Raw genomic sequence first — 15,433 nt, forward strand, 5'->3', positions numbered from 1 at the left:
TAAACAACTCGGAACCAGACTCTGACAGGCTCAGCATCTAAGAAGAACACAAGGCCTCTGCTAGATGTTCTCCTGGCCCCAAACTTCCCATGTTTATCAGTTGCCGCTGCCTCTGCCACCAGCCTGAGCTCCAATGCCCATCAGGCAGCTCCCATTCTGCTAGGACTTTCAACCACATTGCTTTTTTTTTATGAACTGATTTACTTCCACCATTAGAATGGCATGATGTTTACTGAAACATCTAACAAGCTCTTAAATTTCTTCCTAGCTGTTAAAAATACAAACATAAAACTTATCATATTATCATGGAATTATATCATTTGACTAATTCCATGATAATATGTCAAATGAGTGGGTGGGTCACAAAGCAGAATGCATCACCTGTTTTCTTGCATTGTAAGCACATGCGTGTGCCTATATATATGTACATATAGAAAACGGAATGTAGCATAGACCCCAAAGCATTAACAGCAGAGTTTTAATGAATTTGCTTTCTTTTTCATACCTTTCTATACCATGAAATAAATTTCTTACTATAAAAATACATTGCTTGTCAAAACCAAAAACAAAACAAAATAAAGCAAACAAACCCAACAAACAAAAAAGTTTAGACTATTTCAATTATTTGGACAAAAAAGTATCCTTAACCTGGTAGAAAACATCAGTTCAAAGAGAAAAAGATAAATCTTGTTTTGAGCTCTACTCCATCCTCCACACCTTTGCCAACACCCAGCATAGAGGGACAATGAACAAATATTTGTTAAATAAATGGGCTATTTCCCTGTGTTGAATGCTCACTGAGGCGTCTCCATTGGCAGGCCTCAGCCTGGCCCGAGTCGCTGCACTCTGCATTCTCATTTAAAAGGAGTCTCGGTAAGACTGTTGTTTTCCACGTTTGTGAGTCTGTTTCTGTTTTGTGAATAAGTCCATTTGTATCATTTTTTTAGATTCCAAAAATAAGTGATATTAGATGATATTTGTCTTCGTCTGACTTACTTCACTTAGTATGACAATCTTACGGTTACCAAAGGGAAAAGGGTGCAGGAGGGAAGAATTAGGAGCCTGGGATTAGCAGACACACACTACTACATATAAAGTAGGTAAACAACAAGGACCTACTGTATAGCACAGGGAACTATATTCAATATCTCGTAATAACCTACAATGGAAAAGAATCTGAAAAAAGAATATATATGTCTGTGTGTGTGTGTGTGTGTGTGTGTATGGGAATTACTTTGCTGTACACCTGAAACTAACACAATATTGTAAATCAACTATACTTCAATTTAAAAAATTTTTTAACTACAAAATAAAAAAATTAAAGGTGTCTCCGGCCCACAAGAGACAGACAACTAAGAAAGACATTTTTTAATTGTGTGAAAACATCCTTAAATAATTTTTTTTCTCCAATTCTTTAAATTGTGGCAAACGACACATATAGTGACATAAAATGTACTCTCTTAGCCATGTTCAGTTCAGTGGTGTTAAGTACATTCATGTTGCTGTGTAACCATCACCACCATCCGTCTCCAGAACTGTCTCCATCCTGCAAAACTGAAACTCTGTACCCATTAAACAATAACTCCCCCATTTTTCCCTCTCCCCAGCCCCTAGCAAACCACATTTCTACTTTCCGTCTCTATGATTTCAACTACTCCAAGTACCTCATGTAAGTGGAATCATACAGTATTTGTCTTTTTGTAACTGACTTACGTCACCTCATAGAATGTCCTCAAGGTCCGTCCCTATTGTACCCTGTGTCAGAATTTCCTTCCTGTTTAACGCTGAATGACATTCCATATGTATTTGCCACATTTGGTTTATCTCCCCATCCATCGATGGACACTTGGGTTGATTCGACATTTTAGGTACTGTAAACTATACTGCAACAAAAATGGGTGCACAAATATCTCTAAGACTCTCAAACATAGGTAGAACACTCTATGACATAAATCACAGCTAGATCCTTTTTGACCCACCTTTTAGAGAAATGGAAATAAAAACAAAAATAAATAAATGGGACCTAATGAAACTTAAAAGCTTTTGCACAGCAAGGAAACCATAAACAGACGAAAAGACAACCCTCACGATGGGAGAAAATATTTGCAAGCGAAGCAACTGGCAAAGGATTAATCTTCAAAATTTACAAGCAGCTCATGCAGCTCAATATCAAAAACAACCAAACAACCCAATCCAAAAATGGGCAGAAGACCTAAATAGACATTTCTCCAAAGAAGGTATACAGATTGCCAACAGACACATGAAAGGATGCTCAACATCACTAATCATTAGAGAAATGCAAATCAAAACTACAATGCAGTATCACCTCACACCAGTCAGAGAGGCCATCATCAAAAAATCTACAAACAACAAATGCTGGAGAGGGTGTGGAGAAAAGGGAACCCTCTTGCACCGTTGGTGGGAATGTAAATTGATATAGCCACTAAGGAGAACAGTATGGAGGTTCCTTAAAAAACTAAAAATAGAACTACCATACGACCCAGCAATCCCACTACTGGGCATATACCCTGAGAAAACCATAATTCAAAAAGAGTCATGTACCCAATGTTCATTGCAGCTCCATTTACAATAGCCAGGACATGGAAGCAACCTAAGTGTCCTTTGACAGATGAATGGATAAAGAAGATGTGGCACATATATACAATGGAATATTACTCAGCCATAAAAAGAAACGAAATTGAGTTATTTGTAGTGAGGTGGATGGACCTAGAGTCTATCATACAGAGTGAAGTAAGTCAGAAAGAGAAAAACAAACACCGTATGCTAACACATCTATATGGAATCTAAAAAAAATAAATGGTTCTGAAGAACCTAGGGGCAGGATGGGAATAAAGAGGCAGACCTACTAGAGAATGGACTTGAGGACATGGGGAGGGGGAAGGGTAAGCTGGGACGAAGTGAGAGAGTGTCATGGACATATATACACTACCAAATGTAAAATAGATAGCTAGTGGGAAGCAGCCGCATAGCACAGGGAGATCAGCTCGGTGCTTTGTGACCACCTAGAGGGGTGGGATAGGGAGTGTGGGAGGGAGACGCAAGAGGGAGGAGATATGGGGATATATGTATATGTATAGTTGATTCACTTTGTTATAAAGCAGAAACTAACACACCACTGTAAAGTAATTATACTCCAATAAAGATGTTAAGAAAAAAAAAAAGACTCCCTTTCATTCTTTTGGGTATGACCCAGAAGTGGAACTGCTGGATAATATGGTAATCCTATTTTTTGAGGAACTGCCATCCTGTCATCCACAGCAGCTATATCATTTTACATTCCCACCAAGAGTGCACGTGTTGCAATTTCTCCACATCCTCACCAATACTTGTTCTCTCCTTTTCTTTTTGATAGTAACCAGCCTAACGGGTGTTAGGTGGTAGGTATCTCAGAGTTTTGATTTGCATTTGCCTAAAGATAAACCATATTCATGTTTGCTTCAATAGCATTTTTTTCCTGTCTCTGAAGATGAAAGATCTTTCCTGTCTTAACCAGCCAAAGCCACGTTACTACAGCTCCCACAGTATTTTTAGGCCTGTGCTTCCTCTCTGCCACCTGCTATCACACGAAGAGACAGCGAAGGGAAGCTGGTAGTTAAAATATTTGTATCTTCACCCACAGAGAGCACCCTGACAGCTCCAGGGAACAATTGTCAAATATTTCTTAAAGAGAAAAGTGCACCTAATCCCTAAAGAAAAACTACCTATTAATTTGACTGTCTGGAAGCACAGAAAACATGTCTGAAGAACATGAGGTTCTTATCACTACTCTGCAAAAAGTCCTCATTACCAAGAAGTTTTAGAAAACTGATGAAGCCATGAATCCAGGGCAGGCATCCATTTGGCTTTTATTTGCTTCTCTCTTTGAACCTCAAAGTGGAATTTTTCTTAGAATTTGAGTCAGTTACTTTGATAACATGATTATTTCATCTATACTAACACCATGTCTGCTCTGAGTTATTAATGCCTTCTTACCGCTTTATCCCTATGAAAATGAATGAGGTGTTTGCCATGAGCGCAAAACTTCCAGGGGTATTGGGATGGGATGACTAATTGTCTGAAGGGGTTTTCAGGCTGCCTGTTCTACTAAAAGAACATAAGGTGTCTGCACAGTCCATCTCAGGTTAGGTATAAGTAATGTACTTCTGCATCTATAACATCAGCTTAATCTTTCTGTAAATGTCACCTGGCCATTAACTATTATTATGTTTTAAGGGCTATTGGCAAAGTACCTAAAATCGTATTCCCAAAGTAGTCCATTTTTTAGTCTGAAAGTAAAAATGGTTTATTCGAATAGTTTTCCCATTAGAATATGATTTCATCACACTGCCTATGAATTCAATCCATTTACCTCCCAAGCTCAAAAGGTAACAAGTGTATGGTTACAATTAATGCCCTTCATTTCGGTCACAAGAACAATGGCTCATAAACTCTTTTTGGATTTCAGACCCCTTTGAAAATCTAAACAAAACTTTGGATCCTGTCCCCAGAAAACTGACAGAATCCAAAACTAGAAACCAGTTTCAGAGGTTTGTTGATCATCCCTCTATAAACTCCATGTACAGAGGCTATTCTACATCAGCATCCTTTGGGATACTGGTTACAATAGAAGATTTCTGAGTAGGAGAAAGGCATCTCCACTTTTAACAAAAGCTCCTGTTGATTCTAATGAACACCAATACTTGAGAGTCAGTGTCTTAGAGGATGACAGACCTTGAGGTTGATGGGGCCAGATGAAAAATTCCTGATAAAGAACGTAGGGCTACAAGGTAATGGGATGGGTTGGTAGCTCTCTGCAGAATCAGTTTTATTATAATCACACCTGTGGAAGGGATGGGGGAAGGAAATCCCAAATCTAAGATATATGAATATAGTAGAAATAAATCATATATGTACATATGCTTTCTGTACCAGAGATACAGTACTATACTACTATAATTTAGCATTTCTAGTGAAGGGTTCTTCCCTTGAAGTGGTTAACCTGCTAACATTCAATGGATGCAAACGTGAGCAGTGGAATATGAAGAAGCCTGCACACAGGTGAACCCTGCTCGCAATCTACACATGGAGGGATGTACCCAGCTGCCTGAGCATCCAGCCCAAGCCTCATACATCTTCTCATCCCCAAGCATGGAAAATAACGCCTGTTTACCATGGATACTCAACACATAACCCTTTGGATTTGTTTACTATGTCTCTGCTAACAACTCCATTCCAAATCCAACCATGTGGCTCATGGTAATAGACTGTATTGAGGTCCATTACAGTATTAAAATGGAATTGAATAAAGCTGAAAATTTGACAAATCATACGTGTTCTTCTCTTAATTCTAGAAGTGCCCTGATCAATACACACTTGCCCATACTCAGTGCCTTCTAAGATGATGAACTTTACAACGGTCAGAAGAGGTCAAGGCTATATATCTGTTGCTGATTGCCAAAGCTGCCAGTTAGGGGTGGAGTATAATTTACATAGAGGGTAAATTATTAGAGAGGAATGAGAGCAACTTACAAGTGAGTACTTAGGAAGATCAGTTTCTTAACTTCAGAATCACGTTTACTATACAAATGTAATAACGATGATGATGAAAAACAGCACGTGTTCATCCACTCCAGTATGATTAGACATGCACTAAGTTAATGATTTGGTATAAGGAAAAATGACCTTTGGGGAAATCACGGACCACTTAAAGAATCAGATAAACTAGATTTGTGCCAAGGAGCACAAGATTTACACAAAATTTTCACTTTGTGTCAAGGAGTTCTTTGATCCCTGGAAGCCCATCAGTGCCTACAATTTTGTTTCAACAGCATTTGGTAAGTTTGTCCATGACAGTCACGACAGCAGCACAGAGGGGAAAGAGGGACACGAGGAGAGAGGTTACGTGGATTTTGATCCTGTGATACGATACAACAGAAAGAACATGAGATCTGGACTCAAATAATCCTGCCTTGAGACTTGACTCCATGGCTTTATAACCACAGAAAAACCAGGACTGCTGTAAGGATAAAGCAAGTTAAGCTGATAGGTACTCTCTGGCTAGTAAATGCAGATGTCACTTTCATTAAACAAATATTATACATTTTTTATTATATAGGATCCTAGATGTTAATATCTTTTAGGTCATACTTATGGTATGAAACTTCCCAGATTGCAATCAGAAGTTTATAAAGTTACCTTATTTAAGTTATTAAGACCCTTTGAATACAAGTCAAGAAAAATTTGACTATACCAGTTCTATCCCAAAGCAAAAAGAAGAAATTTATCTTCTTTACATAAATAGAATAACAGTTGTATAAATTTCTTCTTAAGAGAAAGCCAACATCATCATTCATAAAAAGGTGGATGTTTAAAAAGTGACTAACATAAACATCATTAAATTACATCATAAACATTTATACCGCAAGCCAGCCACTGACACACACACCCGTCACATGTACATACTATACACATACACATACACACACACATATATTTTTATATCAATCTATATGTGTGTGTATGAATCATCATATAACCTTCATTTACTTTTCATTTCCTAAACTGTGCCTGGCAATAATTGACTTTCATCTACCAATTAAAATCTACTGCAAATTCATGTCTTCCACAGACTGACATGCTTTTCAAAAAAGAACATGTAATCTGGTGACAGGGGGGTGGAGAGATTTTGCTCAATTAGAGTTTTAATTAAATCATTATTTTCTCACAATATTTTACCAGAAACAAATTACTTTCAATCCTAAAAAGATATTCTTTCTTCGTGCTATATCAAGAGAATTTAGCTACAAGATCAGTAAGAGCGAGCCCAGGATTTTGTAAGGTAAATGCCACCATTTCAAATCCCAAAGTCAATTCACAGTAGCGATTTAAGAGAAGCAAAAGGCCTGGCAAGAGTATTTATTTCCTCCAAGAATCCTCTGCAAGCAAACTGTCCATTCAGCAATTCTGCAGGCTACTGTTTCACCATGCGACAGGCCCACTTATTCATAAACAAATCATTAACATTCTTGACATAAATCCATAGTGGACCATTAATCCCAGCTATGATAATGTTTTAGAACATTTGCTCTGCCCATCATGAAAGGGAGTGTTGTTTCCCAGAACCCATCCCTGACAAATAAGAGACAAATTATGCCCCATGAGAAAACTTGGAGAATGAACGGCTTACACACCAATTACTGTCTCATTATCAGGCTGATGCCGAAATAGATCCTGTGTGCTTTGGGTGAAATGTAGATTTTTCTTACTCAGACCAAAAATACAAGTATATACAAAAAAACTATTTGCCAAAGTCATTTCCATTGTTCGGATTCTTCTGCAAGCCACAGTCTGGGGATATTCCTCATAAAAACAAATTAAAAATTATTGCCTAAAGAAATAAATATTGCTAATAAGTGATTGTGGCTGCTTGCGTAACTACCAAAAAATACCAAGATCCTAACAACTATAAGAGATGATTAATATGGCCTTTTAGCATCTCAATGTTCGTTATATTCTGCCTAAGAGTCATCAGGAAAGGGATATAAGTAATAGAGAAACAATAATCAGGGCAAAAAAACCTTATTTCAGTTAAATAGATTCTGTGTCCTGACAAGTCTCTTAAATTCAGTTTATAGATTCTCCCAGCAGAACTTCAACAATAAACCTCTTCACAATCAAAAGGCATTGGTTATGCACTCATACATAAGAAGTACTCTGCTGTATGTTTGTTTGTTTTTTTTTTTTATGTTCCAAGGTAAATGGATCCAATTCTAGCTCTTTAACCCTGACATGATAAGTTAAATAAATATGCTGACAACTCGACCAAAGCAATCAAATAAAATTTTTTATTTTCTATATCAGTACCCTTAGTCTGACCTACAAACCATCTCCTGGGCTTAACTCCAGGCTTCTGCTCTGTCAACCATCACTTCTCACATTTGCATTGGCAGGGACAAGACGATAAGCCTGTTTATTTCTCCATAAGGTATCTGGTTTCCAGCAACTGTTCAGTATTTCTCAAACTTTATGTGCATAGGCGTCACTGGGGATTTTGTTAAGATGCAGATGCTGGGTCAACATGTGTGGGGTGGCACCTGACAATAGTCTGCCTCTCTAGCAAGCTCCCAGGTGACACTGATACTGCATCCTTGGCCCATCCTTTGAGAAGCAAGGTAGGAGATGACCATGTTTTGATAATGGCTTGGGAGATCCATAGCTTGGTTCTCCTTAGGCATGAAATAGAAACTCTTCTATTTAATTTTGCTTTTCCTATTGCTAATGTAGTTATTAACTTTAATAAATAAAAAATTTTAAACCATGTTTTATATGAGTCAACGTAAGATTTAAAGGGCAGAAATCTAGAGAACTACTTGTATGGTATTGCTATAGGGTCACCCTACTAAGAACCTGGATTTGAATTTTATTCTACTCTTCCATTAAACAAAACCATGGGGCCATAAATGTGGCCCTGAACTTCTCCTGGCCTCAGTATCCTGATCTGGAAAATGTAAATGGAAAACACTCACCTCACGGTGTTCGCATAGGATGAAATAAAAACATATGAATACTGCTTTAGCATAGGAGATGCTCAACAATGAGTTTCTTTTTTTTCTGTCTTTGATTATTATCAAACCTTACCAAACATATCAAACACTTTAACCCTGGCTCCAGTAGATGAACTCAATCTGCAGTAAAAGATGCAGCTGGATTTGGACCTGGATCTGCTATTTATGAGCCATTCATCCTTCGGCAAATCACTTCACCCAGTGGTTCTCAGATGTGGATTGTTAGACCCGCACCAAGCCGGCTGTATAATAATCACTTGATAAAAATTCAGAGTCCTCTGCCTGCCAGCTAGGCAGAGCTGTTTTCATACAAGTCTGAGATAAAACCTTGGAGTCTGCATTATTAAATACTTCTATAGTGATTCTGATCTACAGCAAGGACTGGAAAACACTGTCTTCATGTTTAGAGCCTCGGATACCTTGATTATGATGCCTTACCCCTTATTGACGGGTTTTTAAAACAGGGCTTACTTAGTAAACAGCAAGCTGCTACAGCGTTTAAGACTGAGTTGTCATTACTACCCTCATCTATAGGCTCAGAGGATTAACTCACAGTAACTCCCCTTGACTCTGAGTATCGTGTGCCTAAATGCACCCCTCACTTCACAGCTCCAGCCATATCTGGATCAAAAGCAACTGCAAGCTTCAGTTCCCGGTGTTCTTCTTTTTTAATCACCACCACAATCTGGCTCCTGATGGAGATGGCTTCGTTGCGTCTTTCTGCCTGTGAGTTCAGTGAGTGAGGTCTGCCAGGTGACCTCCGGACTCTGGTTTTCTCTACCATGACTTTGCAAAGTAGAAAGACAAGCACCCCACCACTACCCAATCAGTCGCATCTCTAGAGCAAGGGCTTCGTAAATCCCCATGAAAAGCCTTTTCAGTCAGAAGGGAAGGATTTTCTCTCAGCTCACTGCTATGTCTCATCTCTTTTACCACTTCCCTTCTGGACATACAATTGGTCCTAGTAAAAATTATCACAAAAAGAAACATATATTTCTCCACTCTAGTTTTACAGGATTAAGATCCCATTTCCAATTACAAATCTTAGATAGAATAAAATATGTTATAAAACATATTTATGCAGAATGCAGCTAGGTTTTTATGCAGAGACCTAGAAGAGTTTTTTCTTTTTTTTTTTTTCCCAAAATCATACAATGCATTCCCTTCACTGTTTCCTTCATTTCTCTTCCTCCCCCTTCTCCCTCCCTTTCTTCCTTCCTCTCAACAGTAATTGCAATTCTATAAACTCACTGAAACCATTCCTAACCAAACAGAGTATTATTTCTTAGACCTATCTACGTTATAGGTGAGTGTCTCCTATAATCCATCTGGTATAATGAGATAGAGAAAGAGAGAAAAATAGAGAAATACAGATAGATGATAGATAGATAGATAGATAGACAAATAGATGATAGAAGAGAGAGAGAGAGACCGAGAGAGAGAGAGAGAGAGAGAGATTGGGAGTGTGTATCAGTGTTCTGGTTTCCAATCTTGGAGTCATGAAGGAATTAGAGAAGCAGGTCTGGTATAAGATGATAAGGGCAACCGATGCTTGGCTTTCTTGAGGGACAACAGGAAATGCTATGGCAAACAAAAGAATGCATGCCCACTCAAAAGGCAGAGCCCCCCACTCAACTGTAAACAAAAACGAAGCAAGAATAGAAGTAAACACTGCCAGAGAGTCACATTTTTCAAGAGAAGCCAAGAGGCCAGATATTTATATAAATTCTCCTGATCTTTTGGTGTTTGCTACAATTTAAAACTTCTACCAGCACTGTGTTGGCCAAAGGAAATACATCAGCAAGGTCAAGGTGGCTCACTGGCCAACCACTTGCAAACCTTCACCTAGATAGTCTCTGTGGCAGGGATGCTGGCTGGTCACCAGAATCTGTTTCCCCTCCTTCCTGGGTACTCGGTTGAACCATGTCTCTTCACATTCCTTGGAATTAGGAATGAACTGATGGTTGAGTTCTAGCCAATAGAATATGAGCAGAAAGGACACGTGCCTTCTTATGAGCAAAGACTCCAAAGAAGCAGCTGTGCCTCCGCGTGCTGTCTTTCCACTTCTACAAACAACAACAAGCCCTAAGGGCAGTGAAACCAAAGGAAATAAATGATCTTTTAAAAAATGGTTAAAATATGGAAAGACATTGGGAAGATGGGCATTCTAGATTAAAAGGAAGAGTTTGCCAAAAAAGACTTAGAGTGGGAAAGCGAGAAGGCTTCAAGGCACTTTTTCCAATACGTCTTGCTGCATAGGTAAAAATAAAATTCAAAGAATGTAGCTTTTTGTCTTATAATTTTGTTTATTTACATGCAGATAATTTGTTGAGAAAGTGAGAAAAAAGGCTGAATGCCACATGCCAATATGGCGCTAGAAGCCAGCAGTGAACCATGGCAGCTCCGGAAATAAGATCCATCCCTACAGACAGGCTTTATATGTGTCAAGCAGTCTCCTCCAGGCAAGGCATCTAAAAGCTTGGTGAAATCAGTTAAAGAGGGTTAATAACTTTTTCCATTTACTTTTAGCCAATAAGATTTCATTAAGTATATTTTAATTAAAATTTAATCATGCTTTTTGTGGCTACAGACAGCCTCTGCTGAAAATTTCATTAACTAGTGTTTTCTAAAACTCCTTTCCAAATCTGCCTAATAATGAAGAAATATTTATTGTGGTGATGTTGTATTCTCTCCTCAAAAGTGGGGGAAGGAGTTGAGGTGGGGGGCAGTGACATGATTATATAAAAGAGATTCTGCCACAAAAATGTGTGAACAAATATGGGAGGCTGGTTTCGGGGAAAAAAATTGATCCATAAATCAGACGATTAAGCAAAGGAGCATTTGCTAGATTCAAAATTAGAGTAACACTTTGTCTATGTGAGTACTGAGAAATGAAGTTTCTGCATAATCCAATGTCTGTATTCTTTCTGTCTTTCACTCATTTATTCATTCAGTACATTCACGGACAAGAACTGTTCTGGAAACAGTAGTCTAAATGGCAAGCTGATGTTTCCAAGTGCCAAACCTTCAGATGACTGATGAACAAAACATCTTTATTTGCATAGTTGTCATTTTCTTAAAGTGTGTAAGTAAAATATAGTGGTTTATTGATCACATTTACTTCTGGTATGGACATAAATTATACTACTCAGCTTAAGTGGAGAAATGCTCTCATGGGTCATTGAGAAAGGTAGGCTTCTCTGTTCCTAAGCCACATGGTACCACATTACATTTTCGATTTATGTGTCTAAGCTCTCTATCACCTCCACAGAGTACGAAGCACGGGCTTTGTGGTATGAGGACCATGGGGCTTTCTCAAATGCTTCTGTCCAGACCCTGGTAGTGTCCGGGATGGATGAGGTGGTCAGAAAAGTAACTTTTTAAGAAAGACAGCATCACAATGCAGCTTTATACATACCTTCCAACAGCATCGTAATGAAATGTTTGACACTACTACCACATTTTGGTTAATCAGAATTTTAAGAAAATTATACATTCTAATAAATGAATATCTTCGCCAACTTGAGGCTGAAAACAATTCTGAAAATAACTGAAGATTTCTCTAACGTATATGAAACTTAGTAGGTTTCAAGGTCACTCTTTGGAAATCAGTTTTAATTTTATAGTTTCTCAAATATAGAAGGTGTCCTACTAGTCTAGTGTGTAACAACCCCAGACCCTCTAAGTCTGTGTTTTAAAGCCAGGCCTTTATTGTGGGCTCTTTTTCTTAGAACTTGCATTTTACAGGGGAAAAAAAATAGAAAACAAAGAGAAAATACCTGGTTAAGGGTTCTACCTATTTAGTTTCTTTTTTCCTATACCAATGTGCTTCGTAAGTTAAGTTTAAAATAGATTTGTCCTCAATGCCCTTGAATCAGGTGTCCAAAAGTTTCTTCTGGAGAAACTTATAATTCCCTTTCAAAGGACAACTTTTTGAAGTTCACCTTGAGATTAAGCAGTAAGCCATCACAGAGAGATGTTTTATAGCTGTCACATGTTATGTGACTTCTTTATTTTTTCCTCCTCTGTCAAAAGAAACACAGCCCAGGTTCCCATGTGGCAAAGAGGAAACTCCTCTGAGAATGTCACTAAGAATTGGAGGCAAGCCCTAAGCAGCTCTCTGCATTCTACCTGTAGCTGGAAAGGGGGCTAAGTTTGGAGAAGTGTGCTTTCCAACGTGCTATTTTAAATCTATTTCCATGCAAAGATAACCTTGTAAAAATGCTAATAGGAATAGGCCACAAAGATATTCCAGAGGGTTTTCTCTTCCAAGGGCTGGACCTCACAGTTATTGCTGCCATTGAAGGTTTATTAAGCAGAGTAGGGGCATGTGCCTTCCGCCAAAAACTACGTGGGGCATTTTATAGGCTTTTGCCATTTACTTTTCACATAAACCCTGCTAGACAGGTAATATAATTTCCTTTTACATATGAGAAAACTGAGACTTAGTTACTTACCCAAAGCACAGCAAGGCAAGTGAGACAGAATCTGAAGCAGGGCAACTGAGCCCCAGATCACAGTCACCTCCTTGCCTGTGCACCCCAGCTGACCCACCAGGAAATACACATCTCCCCTCCCCCCTGCCCCATGACCCTGAGCTCATTTTCCAAACTCACTCTCAAATCTAATCCCCTTTGTAACCAACAACAGAAATTAACGACACCAGGGGAAGAGATTAAGTACCTACTCTGGGTTCTTGAAATAAAGAAGTTAACCAAGGAGACCAGAGGGAGAGAGAAAAAAATATATGAGTTAAGCAGCAGGTGAGACCTGGACTCCATCCGATCCGGGCTCTGTGACTTTCCAATTTTGTAACTTCAGGCAAGTAAATGAACCCCTCTAAGCCTCCACTCTTCATGGGTAAATGCCCAGCTTCCAGGGTATCTGTGAGAATTGAGTGAGATGAATAAGCGAAGCCAGGGGGCCCAGCGTGCAGGGGCCAGCCTCCTCCCCATCCTCAACACCGGACCCAAACACAGCCTTCGTTCAACTCATCAGGCTCCCCGGCCGCTTCAAGGGTCATGTCTCTCACGGGATGCACCTGTCCACAGCATCCATCCGCCTCCAGGGTTGGCTTTTTTCAGTTAGGAGAGTTAAATTCCGAGGATCTCAGCCAAACACAAAGGCAAAACTTAGAGACCAGAAAGGTAGAGAAAGTGTTGACTCAGGGAAGGGCAATTTCCCATCTTAAGCTCTAGGGCCCCTCGAGAGAATAACAAATCACTCACAATTTTCCTCTGACCACCTTCTCAGTCAATAACATGTTCACTGACATAGTCCATTTTATGGGCAGCCCCTGACCCCAAATTCTACAAGTCATATGGCAGAGGTAGACACACTTCTCAGAGGTGGACATTACGTCTTCTTTCCATTCTTGGTCCTCAGCACAACAAATTCTTGACACGACTAGGTACAGAGCATGTATGATTTTTATCAGTGAAAACAAAACCCCATAAATCATGTAATGTGCCATCACTTAAGCTAGCCAAAGACTCTTGATCAAAAAATCAAGTCAGTAAATTTATTGTCAAACACCACAACAACTATATACAACCTTAAGCCATGTAGGACTTAATAAAGAGTACACCAGAAGGACTTCCCTGGTGGCGTAGCGGTTAAGAATCCGCCTGCCACTGCAGGGATCGAACACGGTTTCGATCCCCGGTCCGGGAAGATCCCACGTGCCACGGAGCAACTAAGCCCGCGTGTCACAACTACTGAGCCGGCGCACCTTGAGCCCAGGCTCCGCAACAAGAGTAGCCCCTGCTCGCCACAACTAGAGAAAGCCCACGTGCAGCAACGAAGACCCAACACAGCCAAAAATAAATAAATAAATAAATTTATAAATAATAAATTAAATTTTTAAAAATTAAATAAAATTTTTAAGAAAAGAGTGTACCAGAAATGCGGGTTTTAAATATCAAATTTTGAACTGGAAAAGGTGTTCCATTTTATTCTATCCAACCATCTCAAAGGTAAGAAAACTGAAACGTAGAGGTGAGGTGGACTTGCCTATAAACATAAAATGAAAGAATAATATCTGATGTGATTAGGACTACGTTCCGGGGTCCCTTCTAAGTGTTTTGTAAGTAGTATGCCTTGTCATTCATATAACCCAATGCGGTTGGTATTTTTTTTCCAGCTTTATTGAGATATAATTAACGGCCCCATTTCACAGATGCAGAGCAGAGGTTGAAAGAGGCTAAATAATCTGCCCAATGGCATACCTCTAGCAGCTGGTAGAGCCAAGTCAAACCCACCTCATCTGACTCAGTACATTCACGACCGTTGCTCTCAGCTGAGAACCCACAGCGGGGATTCTCCCACCAGGGAATAAGCCGGGTGTTCTCACAGCCCCACCAACCCCGCCGTGGAGGGTCCAGGGAGCCGTCAGGACGGGTTAGTCAAAACATAATCACTTCTTAAGAAATAAGTTAAAAAAAAAAAAAAAGTAAAGAAGAAAAGAAATAAGTATATATGAAGGCTATGGAAGCCTTGGTCAATTAAAAAAACTACAAGTATTTAGATGCTTCAAAAAATAGAATTCTAGAACCAAATATGGGGAAGGATTAGGGCATTATTAGAGAATGATTGAGAAAGAATGGAGGACTTTTTATTAGTTTTACTATCACTAAAGATATCCACATTCTCAGTATAAAAAAGGAAATGGAATTAACACAGAAGGGCAGATAGTGAAATATAAAAGACCCCTCCTCCTACTCTGAACGTTAATGTCAAATCCCAGAGTCAATCACTATCAGCAGGGTGTTTATTGTTGTTTTACTTGTTGTGTTTCTTTGGCAGCTCTTTCCAGAAATGTTCAGGGCAGTTAAAGAATAAGAAGATTTTTCTTTTCTGTTTCCTTTTTT

At 39.1% G+C, this 15,433-nt stretch overlaps 1 protein-coding gene across 7 annotated transcripts in view; it reads right to left on the minus strand.

Moving 5' to 3' along the window:
* The window catches only part of PID1 (phosphotyrosine interaction domain containing 1), a 240,655-nt gene that overhangs the window by 173,194 nt on the left and 52,028 nt on the right, over positions 1 to 15,433 (minus strand). The window lies entirely within an intron of this gene.

Source organism: Balaenoptera musculus, chromosome 7 (assembly GCF_009873245.2).
Source record: "Balaenoptera musculus isolate JJ_BM4_2016_0621 chromosome 7, mBalMus1.pri.v3, whole genome shotgun sequence".
NCBI lineage: Eukaryota > Metazoa > Chordata > Mammalia > Artiodactyla > Balaenopteridae > Balaenoptera > Balaenoptera musculus.